Source organism: Schistocerca americana, chromosome 4 (assembly GCF_021461395.2).
Source record: "Schistocerca americana isolate TAMUIC-IGC-003095 chromosome 4, iqSchAmer2.1, whole genome shotgun sequence".
NCBI classification, from domain to species: domain Eukaryota; kingdom Metazoa; phylum Arthropoda; class Insecta; order Orthoptera; family Acrididae; genus Schistocerca; species Schistocerca americana.
Genome location: NC_060122.1, coordinates 712,367,933 through 712,387,276, shown reverse-complemented (window position 1 = coordinate 712,387,276; position 19,344 = coordinate 712,367,933). Strand labels below are relative to the sequence as shown.

General features: G+C 39.1%; 1 protein-coding gene across 6 annotated transcripts in view; it reads left to right on the top strand.

Annotated features, from left to right (window-relative positions):
• LOC124613243 (cellular tumor antigen p53-like) overlaps positions 1-19,344 on the top strand; it is a 151,139-nt gene that overhangs the window by 115,929 nt on the left and 15,866 nt on the right. The window lies entirely within an intron of this gene.

Below are 19,344 nucleotides of genomic sequence, written 5' to 3'. Positions count from 1 at the left end.
ATAGAGAAGTTCAGTAATGGATAGCTGGGAAAGAATGACTGGAAGTAAGTGAGAATAAGTTCTGATAGCATCTATCTGACTGTGGCCTATCTCTTACAAAATGAGTTAGCTCTAACCCACCTCTGTGTAGAGAACAGTCATTTAACTTGTGACTTTCCCCCTTGTCGAGAAGAGCCTGCTTCTAGTGCCACTGTAACGGTGTAATGCTGCACAGGGTATAAGTAATGTATCAGCATACTTGCTTTCTATTTTGAGCAGGGTGCCGCCAGTTTGAAGTATCTGTTGTGTTTTTGTGAGGGAACCAACCTTGTACCCAAACTCTTAGGTGTCCACAATGCCATTCTGGATCCACTTTAATGAATCAAATATCAGTATTAAGATATTTTACATAACTTTATCTATTTGATAATCTACTGTATTTTTTATACTTTAAACTATCAGTTATATCACTTAATTTTGCTTTCAATATTTTAGTACCTGCAATTTCCTGACATTAATAACGATTATTTCCAACAAGTACTGGGAATAGATGTTCCTTGGTAGTGGAAACAGTCTTGCAATCAAAGTAAATGCCTTTAAGACTTTGTACTGATTAGTTTTTTCCTGGTATTAATTATGTAAAATTTGATGTTGGTAGGAAAAAGTATACACCCCCTACAACAAATTTCATTATGAATAGATTTAATATGACATTATGGAATGAAGAAACGAGAACTTTTTATTTTATTTCTAAGTCACATGTGCCTGAAAATATTCTCTTTGCAAATAACTTGACTGTGAGTGGCATGTTAATGGCAGGTAAAGAGACATCATCCAGTGAGAACTCGGTTATTATACCTATCCCCCCTAACCTACCAGTCAGAGGTGTTGTCTTACACAGAATCTGAAAGTAGGCAGTTGAAACACACTTCACACATTGGCAAGTCTGCTATGTGCTACCCTGTATGTCAATGAGAAGCAAGTACGAAAGGATAGAGGTTTGTTAATCATTGGCTGTTCAAACATATGGCAAATGATGGTACACCTTAGAGGAATGGCAGAAAAGTATGGAAAGGTTCACCTTGTACACTCTGTGTGTATGCATGGAGACCTGATTCAACATGTTGAAAAGGTTGTTCGAGCAGCCACTGATGAAAAAAGGTGCAATCAGTTGCGGGTTGTGGTGCACATTGGAACAAGTAATTGTTGTCATCAGGTCTCTTGAGGTCATGCTTCGTACTTGGTCCATTCCAGAGACCACAGTCCTCTGGTTCTGAGCCGAGCAGAAGGTTTGAAGCAGGGACTTCAAAGTGTCTGTGACAAGCTAGGCTATTACTTCCTGGATGTATACCTTTGGAGTGAGAATTTTAAGATCCCGCTAAGTGGATCAACAGGACACAACACATCGGGAGCTGCTAACCGGGTGGCTGACTGTGTATGGAGTGTGCACAAGGTTTTTTTAAACTTAGGTAACTCCCATAAATTCCAGGTAATGATAAATGTAGGAAACACCAAAGTATTAGTGGAAGACCCAAAGAAACTGCCCTCACAAATGAAATGATTAAAATTCTGCTGATCAACAGCCAAAGCATTTACAACAAAGTCTTATAGTTTGAAGCGGCCTTAAAGAGCTGTGGAGCTCATATGTTAATACTCAGTACATAGAGCTGACTAAAACCCAAAACTGACAACAGAGAGTTTTGGGTAAATCTAAGTGTATATTAAAAGGGTAGGCTAATGGGAAATGTTGATAGTGTGCTTATTGCACTAGACAAGAAATCAAAATCCGGTGAGATAAAAGTTATAGTTGCATACCACTTTGTTGGAACGAAATTTAGTATCAAGGGTGGCACAAATTTGTTATTTCTGTTGACCACCAAACTCTCTCCCAGAAGTTACTAGGAACTTTGGAATTTGCTTATACAGATGTTTCCTGAGCACACTTCCTTATATGAGAAGACTTTAATCATCCAACCATTGATTGGGATAGTTACAGTTTTCTAAGTGGTGGTTGTGGCAGCACATCTTGCAAAATAATACTGTTTTCTCTGAAAACTCATTAGATGAAGTGGTTAGGAAGGCCACTGATGATGGAAATGTATTCGATCTAATTACAACAAATAGAAGTGACCTCTTTGAGGGTGTCTATATTGAAACGTGTATCTATGACAGTGAGTCTACCAAAGTACAAAGGGCAGCTACAGCAAGTAGGAAGATCTTGTGAGGGTTCAGTTAATTTGTAAATTACCTCTTCACCTCTGAGAAGTCTCTGAACTCCAAAACGATAATTCTTCTTATTTCTGCAGAAAAATTAAATTCCTACCAAAACCTCGACTTGTCAACGTCTATTTATAGGAAGGCTTTTATCATGCCTTTAAATTACAAAATGTGGTCTGAGATTAATCAACTAGGTACATGCTTTTTAACAAACCCCAATCTTCAGAAGCAAAAACAAGAGTTTCAGTACATCAGTATTTGCATTATTATAATAATATTCTGGTTGTTGATATTCCTTGGCACCATGGTTTATGTAGAATATTCTTTGCCGGATCGAATTACTTTGCACGTCATGATGCGAAGTACAGCTCTAATGTTCTTGGGACAGCGTGGAGTTCAAGTGAAATACCTCGGACAAAAATAATAAAAACGTACTAAACAAGACTTGCTCCTTGATAAAACCTTGTGCATAATAATTAAAGTTTTAAGTTCTGGCCTTTTTTACATATGAACATCTCTTATGCTAATAAAGCTTGTTCATGGATGCTCAAAATTGGTATGAGATTTCACCCTCAATCCACAAAATGATTTATTTCCAAAAAACTATGGCTGCAAATCATCTGGGAAATCTTGAACCGTTACACCTGCCGCCCCCGTATAAATGAATACTAAACAGTTTCCATCTATAATAATCCAATGTGAAAATAACTTTGGTTAATCGGATTATGCTTTATAAATTGCTCTCCGACCAATGCCTCTTTCTTTTTCCTTTTTAGATTAATCAAAAGTCTGTATGTAACATATGCAAAATCATGTATAACCATAAATAGTTTTATTAATGTCTAGCATTGCCAAATGAACCAGGTAAATCATTAGTGCAGCAGTTAGAAACATGTCTGTTTTGTCGAGTGTCCTGTATTTGTCCCATACTATATCAGAAGACACGTTACCACACTTGGTCTTGCATGTTTCACTAATACAATTCCGCTACAAAGCATATTCAAATTCGCATTACCTTCCCATGGAAAAGTTACAAATCCTTCCCTTGTGTTCAAGAAAGAGTGAAACAACCCCTATAAATTACAGAATTTTACAAACTTGAAAGTTAGTCAAAAATTTATCTTTTCTGTTGACCTAGTAGTAGATCATACTTAATATTCTAGGTTATCTGACCATTATCTGTTTGCTCTCCTACTATTTCCATTGGGGAAACCTTCGTAACTGAATGTGGCAATTCACTAAATACCTTTTCAAATTCTATCACCATGTCTGTCCATTTCGAATGCCTATCCATGCAATAAGTCCGACAAAGCATACCCATTTAACATACGACCAATCTACCAGATTACTTCAAGGGTGAAATTTAGAAATTAATGTATGGTTCATGCCTTCCCTTGCCAAAACTTCTTTAAAGTGTTTGCTCTTAACTGTGTTCCATTACCCAACAGCAAATTTTTTGGTTTATCCACATTTTTAAAATGATCTCTTAATTTCATTGTAACATTCTTACAGAATATAGTTTTACATATTTGGACAAGCATTCCATTACCACAGATATATACATCGTTCCTCCCCAGCCCCTAGGCAGAGCACCTTTGAAGTCCATGGCCAATAAATCCCACAAATTAAATGGAATGATGGGGTGCAATATAGTGTGCAATGTACCTTAACTTTCTGATACATTTCACAAGATCTCCAGATTTTTCTAACTACACAATTCATATTCTTAATGGAGTAAAATTAGTTCATGTGCACGATACACTTTTTTGGGCTACAATGGGCATATCGTCTATGTACATACGAAGTTATTAAATTAATGCGGTTTTGTGGGATGCATAATAACCATCTAGCTGTGAGTTGTGTTTCCTGTGAATCAATATTCCAGTTGTCAGTAACATCAGTATGACTTTTGTGCAAGACACCAATTTGTAAAAGTAAGTGACTGTCTTTGTTTTGTTTACTTTTTAAGTTTCTACAAAAAAATCTTTGTCTTTCTCATATGTATTTACCTTCAGAAAATAAACAGTAAATTTGCCCCGATTCCTTTACATTTTGCTTCAAATGAAGATCTGCAGGTAGTCAAGACAGTGAATCGAGCACTATACAGGGTGTCCCAAAGAGAATGACCCGATTTGAAATAGAATTATTTATTAGGAAGAAGGGCTTAACACTAACAAATAGCATACTAAATTACTCAGAAAAGACAGAAGTTTATAAAAATCCATCGTAAATGTTCAATATGTCCTCCATTGTCTGCACGGACGACATCTAGCCGATAGCCGAATTCATCCCAGTCTGAGTGTAAGGTGTCTTCTGTCACTGAAGCTACAGCAACTGATATTCTGGTTTTTAGTTCATCAGTATCACAAGGTAAGGGGGGAACGTTTAGCAATAAATTGAATATGAAACACCCTCTGAACTGTGGTCACTGATTGAGTACGACTACATTCAATTACACAATATGCCTTCCATTGTACGGCGCCATATTGCGCAAGACTGGCTGCATGCTCCAGGTCAGCGCTCATAGCGACATCTAGTGGATTTTTTCTGAAACTCTGAACTATGCCAATTACATCTAGCACTGTTTCAGTTACCTAGTGACATTTGTCTCAATGTTATTACAAGTTAAAATCAGGTCATTCTTTTTGGGACACCCTGTATTATCTTCTCCCTACACAAATTTAATAATGAAGTGGAGTTCCTGTGGAGAGAGAGCCCAGCATGTTTGCCTACTTTGTAGATGTTTGCTCTTTAATAGAAATGTCTATGTTCTGTGATCTGTATGTAGTACTGTCTCATGTCTTGCTTCTTGAATGCCTACACTACTGATAATGTTTCCTTTTCCGTAATGCTATAATTTCATTCATGTTGTGTGAGCATTCTGCTGGTGGAAGCTGTTGCTTTTCTCTCAGTCACATACTCCTGGAATATGTGACAGCCCAACCCGTAATCCAATGCATCCACCTCGATATGAAAAGGAAGGGCGAAATTCAGGTGAACCGGCAGTTGGCATGCTGCCAATGCTTGTTTTCTTTTTGAAAATACTTCGTAGCAATTTATATACCAATGTCCTACTGTATTTTCGTTTAATAATCTCATTAAATTTGCTGCATAATACCTGAACTGACAAGGCATTTTCTGTAGAAGCCCACCATCACAAAAAAGATTTGAGTTGTTTTTTATTAATTGATTCTGGGCACAGTGTGATCGCATCCAATCTGTATGGATCAAGCTTAATGCCCCGAGTATTTACAGTATGTCCCAAGAACTCAACCTCATTTGTCCCAAATTGCAATTTTGACAATTTAATGGTGATACCTTGGGAACCTAATCTCATAAAAAATTCATCCAGTGTTTGCAGGTGTTCTTCCCATGTTGTGCATATAACCACTATATCATCGACATATAGCAACACTTTGCTTTGCAATTCATTGCCTCTTGCTTTACCTGGAGCTATTGTGAAAATGGAGACTGATATGTGTAGACCAAATGGTAGCACTTGAAGTTGATATTACTGTCCTTCAGACAGGAATACTTCCATGAATCTTTGTGTAAGGCACTCCACCAGTAACCTACCATCAGTCCATGGTGCTAATATATTTTACTCCTTCACACTTAGCTAGCAGTTCCTGTCCCTTTCTGGCTCTGTTATTCTTTTTACAGTTTGTGCATCCAACATTGTACATTTTAACAACAAATAATGGATTATTGTAACAGGTATTAGAAATTTCTATAATGTTTGATTCTAACATTCTTTCAGTTTCTTTTTGTACTAATAACCTTATCGATATTAGTCTAGAGTAGGGTCTGATGTCAAATGGATTGTGTGGTTTAATCTTCAACCTACAAACAAAATATTTAATAATGCCTGGAGATGTTGAAAATACTTTTATTTGCCTACAAAATGAAGAAATCGTATCCTTCTTTCCATCAGTACTTAGATTCATTGATTTGTTAATGTTATCAAATATATGTTTCATTCACTTGTTCCACGTCTGCACAGGGCCCGTCATCCTGTTCTAGTGTAGCTTCTGTCATTAACTGGCTGTAATGTTCCGCTCATAGTGTATGACAGCTAAGTCCTCTTCTTGTCCATATGTTAATGTCACTGTCCCATTTTGGAAGTTTAATGACACATTACTGTCTGAAAATCAAGCTACGCTAAAATCATAGGTACATTTAAACCTTCCACTACAAACATTGCTTACTGAAATGTGTGTGTTTAATGTAAATTTAACAAACAATTCTGCATGTACTGCTTTGTCTGTCATGCCGGTTACCCCTGTTATGCTTCTTATTGTCATTCCTGTGACTGGTAACCGCAGGAAAGAATCCAACAAATTACTTCACTGTAACTACTGCTCTATGTCCCTACCAGAACCCAAAATAACTCCCACAGTTACATTATTTACAATGTATGTCAGTTTTGGTTTCATATATTCTTTTATTTGTGTGTTACCTTCATGTAGTAAGACGTCTAATTAAACTGGAAGAGATTGTTGTGGCTCATTTTGTGTTGTATGAGGGAACCAAGCCTCTCCCCAGAAGCCTGTTTGTCTTCCCTCTCTGTGGTAATATTACTGATAAATGTATTATTGTGATAATTTCTGTTATTGTTCCCATTTCTATCCCTCTGTTAACTTTACTGTGTTGGTTATTGTTATTGTTAGTGCTGCCTGTGTACCATCTTTCAGCTTGCCTTTCCACCGTATCTACCTGTTTTAGGTATTCCAGTAAGTTGTTCACTTTTCCCCAATCCCATAATAACAATTCGTCCCTTTGATGCGATGTTAATCAGCTAATGATAACCTCCAATAAATGTTCCTCTCTTATAGGATCGTCTAGATATTTTGTTTCATTTAGATGCCACTCCACAGAATCTCTGTATCTGTTCCTGAACTGTTATTGTAAGGTTTTGGTCCTAAACGTTCTAATATAAGTTTCTTTTGTACTCTCTCACTTCAGTACTTAGACTTAAATGCTGTTTCGAAACCAATGTAAGTTTGAATTCTTCTAGCTGTAACATACCCCACTGTGCTGTGTCACCTGTTGAGTCGCTTAACACAAATTGTATCTTATTAGAAGCTGTCCAGGAATCGAGTAACATGCCTTTAAATAACTTAAGAAATAAAACTGTGTGAATTTTGCTTGAAGGTGAAAACTTGGGGAATTTCTAATTTAATCCCATGCTTAGTGTTGTGGTAAAGTCATCACAAGTATTGCTTACTGTCCTGTACTTGAATAGCAGGTCTTCTACCACTTTTCTTAATTCTTTCTTTGTCTCTTCTAAGCTCAAAATGTTATTTGATATCATTGCATGTGTTTGCACTAAAACTATTGTTACTTTAAACTGTTGGTGTTCATGACAGTGCACAGGTAGTCATTGTAGATGCAGATTTGTTGTCTACTAATTTGGTAGTTTTAGTATGTACTGTTGTACAATGTACAGATTTTTGTCATCTCTGTTCCAATTCGTTAATTATAACTCACAAAACATAAGTACTTATGTTGTTATAGGTATATAACACTGTTTCAATATCTGTTGGTTCTTTTTCTAACATCCTAATTCTTTGCACTAAATTGTCATTTATTGTCTTGATAACATGTACATGCTGTAAGGAACTGCATTGTTTAGTTTCCACCATTTCGAAAATGGAGTGGGGAGGATTTCATGAAGGATGGATCTCATTTCAGGGCAGGATTTGAGGAAGTGCCACGAAGAAAAATGATCCTAATCCTACTCCTAATGATCCGACTTCTCAAGACACCATCCAAATTGAACCCTGCCTGGAACAGTTCCGTCCTCCGTCACAGCGGGACCCACCTCCTCTTCCTCAAAATCACCCTCTCCAAACCTTCCAGGAATTTCTGACTTCCAGCCTTGCCCCTCAATCCTTCTTAAAAAACCTTAATCCAACACCCAACATCACCACTGCTGAAGCCCAGGCGATCCGTGATCTGAAGGCTGACCGATCCATCGTCATTCTTCCGGCGGACAAGGGTTCCACAACCGTGGTACTTGATCGTCGGGAGTATGTGGCTGAGGGACTGCGTCAGCTTTCAGACAACACCACATACAAAGTTTGCCAAGGTAACCCCATTCCCGATGTCCAGGCGGAGCTTCAAGGAATCCTCAGAACCTTAGGCCCCCTGCAAAACCTTTCACCTGACTCCATCAACCTCCTGACCCCACCGACACCCCGCACCCCTACCTTCTACCTTCTTCCTAAAATCCACAAACCCAATCATCCCGGCCGCCCCATTGTAGCTGGTTACCAAGCCCCCACAGAACGTATCTCTGCCTACGTGGATCAACACCTTCAACCCATTACATGCAGTCTCCCATCCTTCATCAAAGACACCAACCACTTTCTTGAACGCCTGGAATCCTTACCCAATCTGTTACCCCCGGAAACCATCCTTGTAACCATTGATGCCACGTCCTTATACACAAATATTCCGCACGTCCAGGGCCTCACTGCGATGGAGCATTTCCTTTCACGCCGATCACCTACCACCCTACCTAAAACCTCTTTCCTCATTACCTTAGCCAGCAGCATCCTGACCCACAACTTCTTCACTTTTGAAGGCCAGACATACCAACAATTAAAGGGAACAGCCATGGGTACCAGGATGGCCCCCTCGTATGCCAACCTATTCATGGGTCGCTTAGAGGAAGCCTTCTTGGTTACCCAAGTCTGCCAACCCAAAGTTTGGTACAGATTTATTGATGACATCTTTATGATCTGGACTCACAGTGAAGAAGAACTCCAGAATTTCCTCTCCAACCTCAACTCCTTTGGTTCCATCAGATTCAACTGGTCCTATTCCAAATCCCATGCCACTTTCCTTGACGTTGACCTCCACCTGTCCAATGGCCAACTTCACACGTCCGTCCACATCAAACCCACCAACAAGCAACAGTACCTCCATTATGACAGCTGCCACTTATTCCACATCAAACGGTCCCTTCCCTACAGCCTAGGTCTTCGTAGCAAACGAATCTGCTCCAGTCCGGAATCCCTGAATCAGTACACCAACAACCTGGAAACAGCTTTCGCATCCCGCAATTACCCTCCCAACCTGGTACAGAAGCAAATAACCAGAGCCACATCCTCGTCCCCTCAAACCCAGAATCCCCCACAGAAGAACCACAAAAGTGCCCCACTTGTGACAGGATACTTTCCGGGACTGGACCAGACTCTGAATGTGGCTCTCCAGCAGGGATACGACTTCCTCAAATCCTGCCCTGAAATGAGATCCATCCTTCATGAAATCCTCCCCACTCCGCCAAGAGTGTCTTTCCGCCGTCCACCTAACCTTCGTAACCTGTTAGTTCATCCCTATGAAATCCCCAAACCACCTTCCCTACCCTCTGGCTCCTATCCTTGTAACCGCCCCCGATGCAAAACCTGTCCCATGCACCCTCCCACCACCACCTACTCCAGTCCTGTAACCCGGAAGGTGTACACGATCAAAGGCAGAGCCACGTGTGAAAGCACCCACGTGATTTACCAACTGACCTGCCTACACTGTGATGCATTCTATGTGGGAATGACCACCAACAAACTGTCCATTCGCATGAATGGACACAGGCAGACAGTGTTTGTTGGTAATGAGGATCACCCTGTGGCTAAACATGCCTTGGTGCACAGCCAGCACATCTTGGCACAGTGTTACACCGTCCGGGTTATCTGGATACTTCCCACCAACACCAACCTATCCGAACTCCGGAGATGGGAACTTGCCCTTCAGTATATCCTCTCTTCTCGTCATCCGCCAGGCCTCAATCTCCGCTAATTTGAAGTTGCCGCCACTCATACCTCACCTGTCTTTCAACAACTTCTTTGCCTCTACACTTCTGCCTCGACTGACATCTCTGCCCAAAGTCTTTAAATATGTCTGCTTGTGTCTGTATGTGTGGATGGATACGTGCGTGTGTGCGAGTGTATACCTGTCCTTTTTTCCCCCTAAGGTAAGTCTTTCCGCTCCCGGGATTGGAATGACTCCTTACCCTCTCCCTTAAAACCCACTTCCTTTCGTCTTCCCCTCTCCTTCCCTCTTTCCTGATGAGGCAACAGTTTGTTGCGAAAGCTTGAATTTTGTGTGTATGTTTGTGTTTGTTTGTGTGTCTATCGACCTGCCAGCGCTTTCGTTCGGTAAGTCACCTCATCTTTGATTTTATATATAATTTTTCCCGCATGGAATGTTTCCTTCTATTATATTGATATCAAAGTTAATAATGGTTTGTTTTAAATAAACTTTTTAAACTATACTTGCAGTTGGTTGCAGTTTTAATTATAAACCAAAATCTACCATTGTTAACAATCTTTCATCAATGATTCTGATATTTCTGTTTGTTATCCGTATCTCACTCAGGTATTTAACAGGAAAGTCCTTCAAGACTTACTGGGTGCACACCATTATCCCACACTGATCACAAACAGAGAGAAAAACAGACTGGGAATGTTATTCAACATAAATAAAATACGAAATGACAAAGTCCCAGATCACATCACTGTATGTAAGGTATGTGACCTGTTCATGGACACAGTAACAAAAAAGCAACTTCCACAGCCATCCAAAGGAAAACTGTTCAGCAGACGTCAAGTTACCATTCTTGGATGTTTTAGTTTAGCAGAGGGCAGGAGGCCTGCTTAGTCACTCAGCGTACAAGAAACCAAAACACACTGACCAGTACTTGAATGCAAATGGCTTTCACCACCCTTATACAAGAAAGTGGTTCTGAACATTATAATACACTGAGGAAAGATTATTTCTGCAAAAACCTAGGATATGATGGAACCCGACTTGTTCTTGGGCTGTTTCCAAATTGAAAGAGCAGATTCCATTTTGATCCTGCCCACTTCATTACAATGAGGGAACTTCACCACCCTTAGGATTGTCAACATTTGGTATCCAACAATCACACATTTGCCATCAGAGGCACTACAGCATCTGCTATGCATTCTCAAAGAAATGTGACTACCGAATCTCTCCAACATCATCAGCACACAACTCATTGTGTCTATACTGAAGCAAGGGGAACAGAACAGGCTATATATGTCTCATAGACTAGGTGCACCAAGCTGATGTGTTGGTAAAACTGTGGAATAGGTAGTAAAAAAAAAGAGTGAAACATTAGCAGGAACATTTTAACTTAGTGCCCAAAATAGTTATCATTTTTTTCCGTGATGGATTAAGGGACTCTGACTAAATCGTGTGTCACTGAAGAAAAAATTGCAGGAACCAGTCACTATTTTATCAAATTTATTTTATTACACTTTACCAGTTTCTGATACCTTCACTCCCATTGACAGAAGGTGACATTTAGGATATAACTGTTGTATCCTGCCTAATCTTCAAATATGGGGTACCTAGGAAACCTGTTGTCTAGTGATCCGAGAAAACAATTCAAGCAAATCGTATTAATGAATTTTATTCACAGAAAATAAATGATAATACTTAACTTTGAGAAATACCGAGGTGTCACAAGCAAAGGGTTACATGCAAATAAGAAATCTCTCCATTATATACAATTCCTAATACAAGCTAAGTAATACAGTAGATGCTTCTATCCAGGTCACTGATCTTGACGCTTCTTTAGAAACTCGTAGCACTCGGGTGCAGCGTTCATGTTCTCTTCACGTAGAGGGCGCTGCCATCATGTTGTCATCCTAAAGAGGGGTCGGTCCATGTGCAATTGGCTGACATCTTCTTCACAGCCCTCTCTGCTCTAACTTTCCCGACTGGCATGCTGGCGCTTGACTTTAACCTGGAAAAATAACACAAACAAATGTGTCCTCAGTCTTTTGTGGTTGCATGCCTAAATGAAACCTCGGTTTCATTCTGCGCCACTTCGGTAGAGGTCTCTGGCTTTTGAATGTTTTATGTGCCATCATCATCAGAAATAAATGACACACAGTGCCGGTACTGTAATGGTGCAATGGCAGGGTCTGGAACCTACTGGAGAGGGATGCACTGATGCTTGCAAAGGAAGGCAAATTTGGCTGCTTGTAGCAGCTCTGATCTGCCATGGGACCTAGACTGGAGGTGCCAGCACACCATTGGAGACTGTCACGTATGCCTTCCTGGAAGTATCGAGCATCCATCTTTGCTTTTGGTCAAAATCCAAAGCCTCCCTTCAAGTTCTGTTACGTATGTAATCCTGGTTACGGAAAATTGTTGTGGATTATTCTAATCTCACCCCCACCCTCCTCCCACCCCCTCTAAAACAGAACTGCAATATGATGACACATGAATCAAAAGTCTTGCTTTCAAATTGTATTTTATGTCTGTTTTTCACAAATTGTTCAGGTCAGGGTGACTTTTCAAACTCTCTTTTCTAATATGTTCCATATGTTTAGGACAGTGCTCAGCAACAGTGTGAATAGTCTGGCCTCCAGATTTGCAGGGAACACCATATGCACTGGGCACTCGGAGGACATACATTACCTTTATTGGGAGATAATGTGTCTCATATCCTGGAGGCAGCCCGGAATACTGATACTGGTCCATGCCTGTGCAGCACGCAACCTATCTTTCTAATCTTGCCCCATAGTACATAAGGAATGCAGCTATATTGATCTCTTCCACCAATTTATGAGGCGTCCTTCATCAGTCGCACCTGACACATTTGTAATGTCTCCCTTATCGAAACCATTTTCCCTGATCATGCATCTCAAGTGCTGAAATTTAGACTGTAGGTGGCTGTCATAAAAACAATTCTTTCTGATATACAAAGGGACATTTTCCTTGTGTCTGTTTCGCAATCCATAAAGCCTTGGAGTTCTGCCAGCACATGGCATTCATTTCTTTGTCATTTCATATGGCATACCAGAGTCCTTAAATAACTTTCCTGTCGTTCCGATGATGTCCTGTGTTGGATCATGACTAATCTTCGGTAACTATCATCCTCTAATAAATGTAGCACATGCTGTGTTCAGAACCACAGTGATGTTTCATTCAGTGTATGCAAGTCCTTCTTCTCACATAATCAGCATAAGCCATATCGTTAATCCTGGCACATATTAGACTTCAGTGGTCTAGCTTTTGCTAGTATGCAGCTGGTGGTTAGTGTGACATCTTCACTTACACTTAAAATTGACCAAGAACAACAACGTGTCCTGGACTTATTGCGTAAACATGTAGATTGATTGTCTTGCTAGCAATAAAGGAAACGACGCTGTGGTTCTGAACATTGAAGACTTCCACCTGAAGATGCTACATTTATTAGTGTGTGATACATACTGGAATCATAGTCACGATCTGAAAGAGGTCATTGTCAAAAAGACAGGACAGTTATAGAATTATTCTGTTATACCAGATTGAGATATGAAGATATTATTAATGCCATATGCTTCCAGACCTCCCAGGCTTTACAGATTGCCAAAAAGATAGGCCCATCGTTAGTAGCATCAGTTTGCCCATGTACAGACTTGCAGAACATCTGGCAGGATTGTTAACACCTAGAGTGGGACATTGTGAACACCATGTTGTTAACTCACAATACATTTGTTGAGACACTCAAGGAAAGGAAGGTAGGCCAAAGTATGTAATGATTAGTGAGGATGTAGTGTCATTTTTTACGAGGGTGCTGGTGAATCTTCTGCCCCAACAGTTTTCACCTGGGATATTCAAGCTGTTCCACAATGCCGTAATGACAACGTACTCCCTATACTGCAATGAATATTGTGTGTTGACAGATGGGACAGTTGTGGGATCCCCACTGTGTCTGGCTGTTGCTAACTTTTCTTCATGGTGCACTTTGTGTAGCAAGCTCTGAACTCTGCAGCATTGTGACCATCTTCCTTCCTACAGTACATTGACGACACCTTGATATGGTCTTGTGATCAAAATGCAATTATGCAGTTTTGCATGAACGATGTCTATCCCAAAATTAAATTCACTGTTGCAATGAAGACAGACGTCAAGTTACCATTCTTGGATGTTTTAGTTTAGCAGAGGGCAGGAGGCCTGCTTAGTCACTCAGCGTACAAGAAACCAAAACACACTGACCAGTACTTGAATGCAAATGGCTTTCACCACCCTTATACAAGAAAGTGGTTCTGAACATTATAATACACTGAGGAAAGATTATTTCTGACAACTACTACCTACAGTCTGATTTAGTCTTGAACAGTTTTATGTTGTCTTGGGTGATATGATAACTTGTCGATTTCTATATCTGTGTTGATAGGTTTCCCAAATATCTGTAATTGTCTGTCCTTATCTCCGTTTAAAATTACAAGGAGTCTGAATGGCTAGCCACTACTTACATTCCAAAGGCAAAATTCCAGCACTGCTGATACATATTTAAAAGTGAAAAACTGCAATAAAGAAAGATAGACACCATCTGAGAAACATTTTATATTTATTCAGGTTACTGGTCTAAATTGCTTTATGATTCACTTTCTTATTTTTATACTGCCACTGTATGTATTTTTTGTCATGCTACAATCAGCTTTGTACTCTTTACTCCTTTTTCGTCTTTTATAATTATCCATTCTATCATAATTGCCCTCTGAAATTGAACTCATAATCATATGAACAAAATGAAAAGTGTAAATGTTAGTTCTGTTGCTGTCTTTCACAACTGTTATGTTTTAGTACACATAACTGTGCATAAAGCTCTAATATAACATGCTTAATTTATTTACTTGTGTGTCCTTGTCTGTCGCGTGCTCGCATGTGCTATGTTGTCGGACCCCTGAACACTCTTTCTGTTGTTCATTGCTGCAGTCTTTACATTGGGGCTTCCTGTCAGGTAGGAAGTAATCATGCTGCCATTCGTTGTTTGGTACTAGTGTGAGACAGTCTTCTTGGTATAATTAGTTGTACTTGTACTTGTGTGAAACCATACTTCATTTACGGAGTTGTGAAAAGTCTGTGGTAATTAGTGAATACAGAGGAACTTTATGTCTTGTCACCAAAAAAATGAGTACTGGCAGGAAACAGACGTTTGCATTGCGCGATTCATACACAAGGAAACTCAACGACTACATTGTGAAAAAGCAGTTTCCAAAAGTAGCAACTGTATTGAAAAACTTGAAAACTGACTGGAAGACTTTACATGTATGAGTGAAACAACTTTTTGGTGTGCTGTTCGGAAATTGGACGTCAGACACAAAAAGTTCAACAAAAAATGTGTGCTGATTGAGTAGCAGGAAAAAAGAGTTCTTGCAGAAATTAAGGTTCTTGTCAAACACTGGGTGAACTATTTATCACACTGATGGCAGTTGGTGAGATGCGAAGGTTGGCTGACAGGTACAAAAATGCCTTGTGCATCAGCAAATGTATATGGTTATGTCAGGGGAAGTGCTCAAGAGTGGCATGGCTGGAAAGCAAGAATTCACTCTGTTCAAATCTGGGGAAATGCTTGTAATCTGTCACATTGGGAATGAAAATGGGTTCGTGCAAAATGATAGGATATGTTTTATTGGGAAAAAGGAGGAGATGCTGATTAATTTTCTGAGATGACTGCCTGACACTATGAAGATAGATTTAGGAGCGTTCTGGAAAAATTGTTGGAACAGATCTGCGATTGTTATAGAGCAGACTCCATATCACACAATGATAAATCCCCTGAAAGTCTTCTGTGAAATGGAAGGATGACTCAATTTCTGAATGAATAGAAAGCAGAAATGTAGAGCTTTCATCTAATGTCACGTCACATGAGGAATTTACTGTCACATGCCATGAATTCAATGTCTTTGAACTTGATTGGGGCCTTTGTCTAGAACATGATAGCAGAGGAAAGCAAGAATTTTTAAGATGAACGGGACTTTATACTTTTGTTGCTCTGCTCTGAAAAGTGTTCCCAGAATGTAAGGAGAAATTCAAGTAATCATTTGCACAAACTTTAAAAGAGGTGTATGCAAAGACTCCCTCTCTTGAGATAGCAATGAAACTTTTGTTGATAAGAGTAGACAACTGCAATATCAGCAGCAGGACCTCATACTGCCATGAAAGCATTTAAGGTAGGTTCATTTATAGTTTCCCATATTATTGTCCTCTCCTCACAACAACTACTGAATGCTGCTGCAGTACTGCATTGGAATACTAGTTTGAAACTGCCATTCTTCTCTGGTTAATTTGTGCTTCTCACACATTACAACAATGACAGTATGGATGAATAACTATGCCCCACCACAGCCTCGCTTAGATTACAGCTCCTAACCTCGTTGCTTTACAAACTTTAAACTGACAAGCACAGTGAGTGTTCATTGGTAATGACATGCAGTGCAACCAACGAGTCCAAGCCTTACGACTGTGCTCTGTCTGCCACAACAGCTACAATGGTAAGCTCAATCACATTATTGTGATGAAACGACTAATCAAAAAATAATGAAAATCCACCTGCTAACAGAAAAGGTGAATCTGTAAACTGCTTATAGGAAATATTTCTCCCAATTACGGTCTGGTTTTTATGACTCCTTAAAGTTGACACTCGTCATACCATGCTCAAAAAAGCACACTTTCTCCTCAATGTCAGGGGTTGATCATTTTGAAAGGAATAAGAGATGTGGATCTGAAGATGATTGATTATCTGTAACAGAGGCTGAGACCAACCTGAGTAAACATAAAAAGTTACCCAGATGGTGTCTGTCTTTCCTCATTATATTTGTGAAAGTGTCAGTCTTTTCAGTCTTATTATATATACATTAATAGTCTTTGAAGATTGTGACCTGAAATTATTCAAACTCTTAGTTGTTTTCTGCTTCATGTCTGTGGACGTATGGGTCAACTGGAATGTTCAATACCATCCATCGGCATTGAGACATGATATACTATGTGGTGTCATTTGTTAATGAGTTGAAGCATCTAGCATCCAGAGATTAAATATTATCTTTGGTTGTCCTAGTAATAAGAGAACTTTGACTTATATACAAACAAATTTTCTTTTCCAAAAGATAATTTTTGCCCAGTTTGCTAGTTCCTTTCAGTGACTGAAACTCATTTTCTGTCTTACATAAAATATTCCTCCTTTTTTTGTATTTCTTTGCATCTTTCCCTCATTTCATAATTTTTTTATATTGATGCATGATCTTGCAATGTAATCTTCTCAAACTGGTCCAGAATTAATATTTAATAAATGTATGTTGTGGAGTCAAATGGAAACTGAGGGGTCAACAATAAAATTTTTAAATTAGTTCAGGTATCATCAGAGAGTGTCATAGATGTCATATATGTGGTAGTAATATGACAGTAATGGATATTTCTGGGTGGAACATACATAAAATTGGGAAAGGCAACCACTCACCTATAGCAGACCGATGTGTGGAACCTAGAAACACATAACAGGAATCACCACACACACACACACACACACACACACACACACACACACACAATCAGACACCCAAACACACACTACAGTGGCCACAGTTAGACTGACTATTGATTGTCAATTATTGAAAGCAGGGGGGGAGGGGATACCGGGAAAGAGATTAAGACTCAGTCTCTGTGTTATAGTTATGTTGATGTACTACTTTTGTTAAGAGTTCTACACACTGGTGTAAGTGGGCAGTAGTAGACTAGTTTTCATTCTGGAGAGAAGTACATTTAAATTCATAAACCATAGGGGTGCAATAGGGGAATATGGGGTGGTAGTGGAAGTTGATGCAGGTCATTTTGTTAAGTAGAAGAGTGAAAGGATCATGATGTTGTTCTGTTGTTTTTGGGACTGTTGTTTTTGGGACTGTTGTTTTGAACAGGGATTCTATTGATGTTGTATCTCAAGTAGTTGACAGTAGCAGTAAATATGTTTTGACATCACTCACAGTGGAACATGTAAAGAAGGATTTACTGTTATGTCACATAGGTTCACTTTCTGCAGGGGATTGGACAGTAAGGGCTACAATCTTCTTGTTGTGAACCTAACCTAGAATTTAAAGCCCCTGAGATTGGGGCCTGTATCAGTACTATTGGGGCCTTGATAGGTCTGTCAAATCTGATGTTGGGAGGGGCGAAAGGTGCTATTCTGTCTTGCAGGCTCATCTTGATGAGTACTGCTGGTGGAAATGTGTTCCTAAGAGTTACTGTATTTTCCAAGAGTTAAAGAGGGTAGTATGGAAAATGTAGAGGCCCTGGGTAGTAAGTTTAATGGGTTTCAGTGAAAGTGGATTGTCCCTGTGTGTGTGTGTGTGTGTGTGTGTGTGTGTGGTGGAGGGGGACATTGGATTAGTTTCATGTTTGGCATTGTTTCTTTTCTTTTAGGTTTTTGTTTTTTAATAGGATGTTAAATTGTGTTATTTTATTATATTTGATCATTTTTTCTTTATCCTTTGTTGTTATTTCTGTTTGAGTATCAATCTCTCTTTCATGGAAAATCGATTTCATTTTTTTTATATTGTTAAAGTTATTTTATTACTTTTATTGTGTAAACTTTTGGCTTTCAGTATTGATTTTTTTTTTACATTGAGATGTATACAGTATGTCAACTGATTCATTATTATTGTGAGTTTGCAGTTGTTATTTTAGGGTTTAGTTTATCCACTGTCAAAAAACCCAATTTGCCACAGTTGTCCATTAGTATTAGTATTTATTATTAAGAATTTATACAATTCTGTATTTGATGTTTGTATTTTCATGTCATCTCACCAATATTGTTCTGCCTATGAGGTTTTAAAATAAAAATTTTATTTTACAACAATTGTAACTAATTTTGATGGTAACTGGACTTTGTAGAAGTACAAAAAACTAGAGGATAGCAGATGGAACACAGCATATTGAAAAGCTGATTTGCAAAGAAAATTGGGAAACCTGAAGAACTGTAATGAGAAGTATTTTAGAGTGTGACAAACTTTTTGATGTTATTAATAGTAAATTGATTAAACCAGATGAAGGGCTCAAAATCTCTAAATGAATCAAGACAAATGGAAAGGCAAGAAAACACCTAATTCTGTCACTTGACACGAAGTCTTTACTTCACATACGGGAATGCAAGACTGCCAAAGTGACTTGGGGTCAGCTGCATAAGATTTATGACATTTGCTCAGCTAGAAAGATTGATCCACATAGACACAAGTTTCATATTATCATGTGGGAAGTGTCCAATGGTATGCAAGCCCATCTAGCCAAGAATTATGGAATAAAAGTTCAACTTTCTTGGTGATGACCTTTGTGGGGTGATTTTTGCAAAATTTG